Source organism: Limulus polyphemus, unplaced genomic scaffold, assembly GCF_000517525.1.
Source record: "Limulus polyphemus unplaced genomic scaffold, Limulus_polyphemus-2.1.2 Scaffold675, whole genome shotgun sequence".
Lineage (NCBI taxonomy): Eukaryota > Metazoa > Arthropoda > Merostomata > Xiphosura > Limulidae > Limulus > Limulus polyphemus.
The window spans coordinates 120,113-127,535 of record NW_013666285.1 but is presented as its reverse complement, the minus strand read 5'-3'; the positions used below and the strand labels follow the sequence as shown (position 1 = coordinate 127,535).

The following is a 7,423-nucleotide window of genomic DNA, read 5'->3' as shown; positions in this document are numbered from 1 at the left end:
AGCTGTACGTACCTTCTATGGCTACTGTTAGGGGACATCATAACTGTATGATCGATGGCTACTGTTAGGGGACATCATAACTGTATGATCGATGGCTACTGTCTTGAAACATCATAGGGTCCCCTAACAGTAGCCATAGAAGGTACGTACAGATCATAACTGTATGTAACGTCAATGATTACAGTCAGAGATCGGTGTTACCAATAAGTCTCGTCTCTGTAACTACAGTCAGCATCTAAAATTCCTCTCCCTGAACGGCACATGTGCTAAACAGCTAAGCATAACCGCTCCTAATTAGTACTGTTGACCATACAAAGGCCAACTAGTTTGCAGCTCTCAAAGCCTATATGGCTATTCTTAATTCAATAACAGGATTTACTGACATTTGTTTGTTTGTTGGATGAAGTTTTCACTTTTTGCCCATCTCAATCACGATGAGTTGATCGTAGTTTGAGATGCAGTGGCGTATCTAGTTGGTTGTTCAGCTTAGGTTGTAGGTTACTAATTAGAAGTGCTTCCTTTTCCTAAGCGTTCTTTTCATCTTTCGCCGAGTCTATTATTTTCAAGTGTTCATTATTTGGTTTTTCGCTACAGTCTTTGCTTAGGTGGTTGTAAATTCCAGAGTTATTGAAAGGACTGTTATGCGCATGCTCCTTGATTTTGGTAGCTTGATTTTTCGAGTCGTTGATTTATTGTTCAACGGCATGCTGGAGACTCGAACCTTGGACTTTCTGATCATCTCAAGTATTCTTAATACTCCCTTCGTTGACTAATAACGTTAGGATGTGGCTTTAACGGAAAGCAACATAGAGAACAATTGTATAATACTGTAAGAGAACATAGTTAACTATGTCATTATTAACTTGCTATCGTATTTTTATTTCTTACAAAACACATACGCACGCGCACACACTATTACAGTACACGAAGCTTTTTCTTTGCGTACATGTTGTTCGAAGTGAACGTGGTAAACATTCAAACTAGCATTTGGTATATGTATTGAAGAATACGTAACGTCAAAAACGAACAGAATTATTTTAGTTGAATTAAACGTTTCATCATTTAAACCTTTAGTTAAAATATAGTAAAATGATGATATCAGAGACATCTCGTGCTCAAAATCATCGTATTCCAAATGTATACAAACTTTCATCCAAATCCATTCAGCCATTTTTGAGAAATCTTGCTGACAAACAGATAAACAAACACACACAGGGTTGAAAAGATCTATGATCAATACCAAGAGGAGAATGCGAAGAATAACTAACAGCTGAGGTTAAAAAAAGTAGTAATAGTAAATAATGTCGATGCCAGTTACTTGAGGAGGGAGGACAAGTGACACAGAAAAAACATAACAATAGTTAATATCAGTGATTACTAGAGGGGGTGAGGAAAAAAATGCAATGGTGATTTTAACCTCCGCCACCGAAGTTTTGTTTTCACCCCTGTGTTTGCGTGTTTTTCTGCAAGATTTCTCAAAAACGGTTAAATGGATTTAGATGTAACTTGGTATACATTTGGAATATGACCAAACTTAGAAGTGATTAGCTTTTGAACGGTCAAGGTCACAAAAATCCAAAACTCCCCCTCTGTTAACCTGGGGACCGCATTTTGATGAAACTTGGTGGACATATGTAGTATATTACTTCTCATTGTTCTGCCCAAAATGGTCTGTGTTTGTTGATAACGACGGATATACGGAAAAAATATTCGTTTTTTTTTTTAGAGCATCAACGCTGCGTGGCGGGGGTATGCGTTCTACAGAGTGCCCTCTAGTTTAGATAATGTAATAACGACAAGTAATTCAGTGTTTAATGTTAAGGTAATAATTTAAAAAAAAATTAACATTAGTTACGAAATAATTGCTTTGGGATCGTTGTTCAGTAGAGATAAACATTTCAGAGCAAATGAACATACGTAATTAATCTATACCTTGTTCAACTGATAACACTACGTCACTAATGTTCTAAGTGTTAATCCAAGAAGTTTCGCTGTTGATAACAAAGAGTCCAAGGTTTTCGATCTATCAACTGATAACACTACGTCACTAATGTTCTAAGTATTAATCCAAGAAGTTTCGCTGTTGATAACAAAGAATCCAAGGTTTTCGATCTATCAAACAACACAAATTATTTTAAAGTTTTATCGAACGTTTTTTTTTATGTTTTCTTGTTGTTTTTCCAAACAGATTTACTTTAACTATAATGATTCCAAATATTAACATGTATGACTAAATGAATAATTGTTTTTTTTTAACACAGACTTGCCCAGGTTCGAAACCTGAAAAATAATACAGAATTTCTTACATTAATCGTATTCTTGGCCTACCTATGGTTAATTCAAAGTGACATATCCACGCGTTTTTTTTTTGTCTGTTCATACATCCAATCATTCTTCAGAAATAAATATGCAGCCTCAACTGTTACCATCGTCCTTCTATTCAATGGACCTGTCTTCTTATCAACTCGCCAAGAAAGGAAGCTCTCAGTTTGTAGGCGAATCAACTCTTTCGTCAAGGATCTCGTAGCTTTTCGTTTTAGCAGTCAAGCTTACGATCGATAGAAACAAGAATGATATTGGTGCATAGCGTGTATGTCTAACTTTACAGTTCTCTGTCTAAGAAAAGTATCTTCGTTGTGTAGACACTGGCGGCACAAAATAACCTCATATCAACAAAGAACAACAAAAAAAAGAGCATACACAGATATTTACACATCAAAGTCCTGTTTGTTTTCATTTTAACAACGAGACCTTGAACAATTTTGTAAAAATAAAACACCCCCGAAATTTGTATTGTCGATTCTAGAATTAAGAGGCTCTTAAATTAAAATGATATTTGCAGCTGTATAACACTAGCGTTTATGAAGTATTTTTACGTGGATATCCTTAGCGAGAAAATAAATGTCTACAGATACTCTAAAACAAGTTATTGTAAAATACTAGTATATTCAAGTAACGATACTGATACTTTTGAGACCCTTTTTTTTTCTTTTTCTTGGTTTTTAGATAAGTGAAACCTTTCAATAGAGACTTTAGCAAATGGATTTGGGAGTTGTCTTTTTCTGGTATGGTCAGATAATCCTTTATTCTTAGCGCCGAAGTATTTTTTCAGCTACAAAATTGTTTGGATAAAGTGTAACCATGCTAGCTTACCCCATAAGATAATCATTATACCTTGAACCAATAACTTCTTTTACTAAGCTAACTATGTAACCTCACCCCAATCGATAGTCACTCTATCTAGGACTGCTGTTTTTTTATTTCCAAAGTAACCCATGCTAGATTACTATACCTGTTAACCACCAAATCAACTACTACTGTTTTATGTTACTAAAGTAACCACTTAAGTCTACAACACCTGATAACCACTATAACCAGGTCTACTGCTCTATGTTACTAGAGTTACCACGTAACCTTATCACACCTGATAACCACTATAGCCAGGTCTACTACTCTCTGTTACTAAAGTAACCATGTACGCTTATCACACCAGCTAACCACTATAGCCAGGTCTACTGCTCTATGTTACTAAAGTAACCATGTACGTTTATCACACCAACTAACCACTATAGCCAGGTCTACTACTCTCTATTACTAAAGTAACCATGTACGTTTATCACACCAATTAACCACTATAGCCAGGTCTACTGCTCTCTGTTACTAAAGTAACCATGTACGCTTATCACACCAGCTAACCACTATAGCCAGGTCAACTACTCTCTGTTACTAAAGTAACCATGTACGTTTATCACACCCGCTAACCACTATAGCCAGGAATACTGCTTTATGTTATTATAGTAACCATGTAAGCTACCCCTAATATTAATGTTAATCTATTTAGTTGTTCAGATTTAGCTATTTCTTGTTGTGACTGTAACTGTTTATTATATCTAAACACACCATGTACTTTGTTTCTTTTCTATTTAGCACTTTAATCATAATACCTTCCCGTTTGTTAATCCAAAGCTAGCTAATTTATCATTCAAAAAGGAAACATTTAGTACTCAGCGAAATATATTTTTCTTATTAAACTTAAAGAACGTCAAACTTATATACGTTATATACATTCTATACATTTACTATTCCTTCAGCTGAACGATCGATTTCTGCTTATCATATCTTTTTGCTTTTTATCTTATAGGAAGAAGATTGGTGTACTGTCGTTGCTGGCGTCCAACATTCCCTATTGTTTTGCATTAGTGTCTTCTACGTGACAGTAGTGGAAATGTGTTTCACTAGGTGGCGTATTTATTTCCAACGTCATAAAAAAATTCTCCATCTTGTAGAATTGTAACTCTTCAGACTGTACTGAGTCACCCAACAGATAAAAATTCAGATGAAAAATTATAACAGGAGAGAAAGAGAGAGAAGAGGAATTGTTAAACTGGTTCCGAGAGTAACAATCTGGCCAGTAAGAGTCTTCCCATTTACCATAATACTTATTTTTTCACGTTGTGTCGTATAGTGCATATCGCTACATTAAATATCCAAATAAGTGCAGTATATATTTATCAGAAAACACAGAAAGAACCTATCTGGAAAAGACAGTAGAAAGAACAGATGATAAAACGTTAAATATTTGTTAAAAAATCTCAATCATTACCAAATACGTTGATGATAAATTAAATTTATTTAAGAATTATCACGATGTCCAAAATACTTTTTAGTTACTTAACGCATACACGGTTTTAAAAACAACATGTGGATAGAACCGTGAAAATGAGGTGAAAGTGACAGAAGTTTGTACTGAAACCGCAAAATATGGAATAATCTGAAATATTATAAATGGTTGCCTAAAATAAAAGATCGTAACAGTAATAGATCATAAGCGATTCATGGTTTTTAGTATCAATATTCCTATAACGTTTCGCCTCCCGATTCAAAACAACGACTCATTCTAGATGCGTTTTCGAACTGTGGAGATTTCTGAAAAGTCATGTGACCTGAAAGATACTTGCACGATAGATCAATTACAAAACGAATTTAAAAGAATGTTTTTAGTTACCATACGTTTTTGTGATGAGAACATTTCTTCATATTTCAAACAAACAAAAAAGTCACGTGTTTGTTCTAAAAGTGTATTTCTAGATAGTTTCAGAATAATGTGTACTTAGATTTAATTAAATCTTTAATTAAATCTTTAATTAAATCTTTAGATTGTTGTTCGATGGCGTATTATATAGGTAAAAAAATAAAACAAAATATTAGTAGAAAGATATAATGATAAAACTAATGTTAGAATCATTTTAAAACGACTGTGTGTGAGTAGAAAGTGACTTATTATTATAATCAATAGATATTAACTAATTAAAAGCATAAATGTTTAGGTCAAACATTTTAGTGTCGAACAAAATCGAGTTACTCGTACAAGTTACTCTGAAGCATGTCACGTGATTTCCATCTAGCATTGCGTCCATTTCTCCAGAACCAGAGTATTGATTCTCAGTATATATGTCTCTAATTTTAACTATTCTTAGAATCAACATCAAGAAATGGTGTATCTGTCGGTAAATATACTTGATCCTATTGTGTACTCAAGTTTTAGTGGCTTTAGATGCAGGGCCGGGTTTAGACCCTTTGAGGCCTCCCATGCGATGGTGGAGGCCCCTTTCCTAGGGTGATTCAAAACTGAGGCCTCCGTCAAAATGCATGGGTTGCATCACCTCTAAATCCGGTACTGTTTAAATGTAAAAATATCAATAACTTTGTTTGTAAAGTGAATCAAAGCTGTACAAACACATTGTTTGTTATTTATAAACAGAACGTTATGTTTAAATTATTGATATTTGTGTCTAGAAAAAAATTATTCCTATTCGTAAGGTCAAATGTTTATTTAAAATCGCAACACTTGGTAATTTATTTATTATAAAAAAATAAAATATACATTTTTGGTGGAATAACAATATAAGTCAATGGCATGAAGTAAAATCAATCTTAACTGGACATTTTATGTGCTTCTGTGACTATTTAGTGTTGAAATTTTGAGAGAATGAAGTTAAAATTTACTGTTCAAACTTTTATCTCTTTCCAAATGATCCAGATCGTTACTTTGATTTAATAAAGAATCTTAAACACACCGGTGACCGTAGACTCTTATTTTAACGGAGTGGGTAATGTACTGAAATGAACCAAAAGCTTAATGTCTTTCTAACCTATCGTCGCATTCAAACCATTAAGATATGTTTAGATCGAGGATTTAGAATTTCCAAAATGGGAATATCTCTTGTGCTTAATGGCATTAGAAAGCCAAAGAATATGGATCAACTTGAGGCATCAGCACCATCAAGAAATAAACCTGCAACAAGTCGTGGTCCAGTTGTCGTAACAAAAGTGCGGCGTCTTGTAATAGGTGAAAATGGAGAAACACAACGTTCTGTGGTAAAATCCATTCAAATGTTCCCGATAACAATAGTATGCACCATAAATAAAAAGGATCTCCGTCTGGAAACGAGGCCAACAAGGTATGTGTTTACCAAAATAATTCTGCCAATCATACCTACTGTTCAATCGTCGCATACCTTGAGTAGCTGGTGAATGAATCGAACGCTCATGCTATTCAATATGAAGGCATATCGGTAAAATCGTTGACCGCAGCGCCTATGAATTTATATGCGATAGGACTGTCGAAACAGGCGTTGGGAAATCGACATCCTCGTACACCACATGGATTATGACAGGCAAGCAGGAAGGACTGTTTTGATTTAAATATGACAGTCTTGAGGTGGAGTCTTGTGCAATGGAACTACACTGCAGGACTTTTGTCAAGATGCTCTGGAATCAGAAAGCGTAAATGATCGGATGAGGCGATATGGACTGTAACAACGTGGTTAGGCTTCAAAGTTGCTTCTGGTATAATGTAATCAATCTCCGTAATATCGTTATAGCACAAAAAACTGAAAACGTGGATAATTGTAGCTATTTTTTAAAAAAGACTGAAACTTTGAAGGTTTATCACAGTAAGTTGATAAACAACGAGTTATAAGTATAATGAATTGGTTTGATTTTGGAGAACATACTACTTATTTCGACAGAAAGTTGGTCTGTCTTTTTCAGAAGTAAAAGAGACCAATGCTCTATCGAAACATGTAATATGTTCAAACCAAGTCATTACGTTCATAAATCGTTTTGTTAATTCACTATTATATCAGCATAATGTGCTTCCATAGACAAAAAAAAAAATTATTATGAATGAAAAGCATTTTGTATATAATCATATCGAAAAATTGTATTTCGACAAGTGTCATAAGATAACTATTACTTTATTTCCAAATTCCTGATCTATTTGAAATATTCACAGATATTCTTTAATTTGTACAGACGACAGTCAAGTTTTCTTATCATATTCAAGCACTTACGCTCTATTGGCTTAATACACACTGTTGTGGATAAAAATTCACTCGCACACTATAGTAATTCAAGCAAG

At 34.2% G+C, this 7,423-nt stretch overlaps 1 protein-coding gene across 2 annotated transcripts in view; it reads left to right on the top strand.

Moving 5' to 3' along the window:
• LOC106459884 (ubiquitin-conjugating enzyme E2Q-like protein 1) overlaps window positions 1–6,076 on the top strand; it is a 54,764-nt gene extending 48,688 nt beyond the window's left edge. For both annotated transcript variants that reach the window (XM_013919556.2, XM_022386456.1), the window contains one exon: window positions 4,142–6,076. The gene's annotated coding sequence lies outside the window, so the exon portion shown is untranslated. The remainder of the gene's footprint in view (window positions 1–4,141) is intronic.
• The last annotated feature ends 1,347 nt before the right edge of the window (window positions 6,077–7,423 follow it).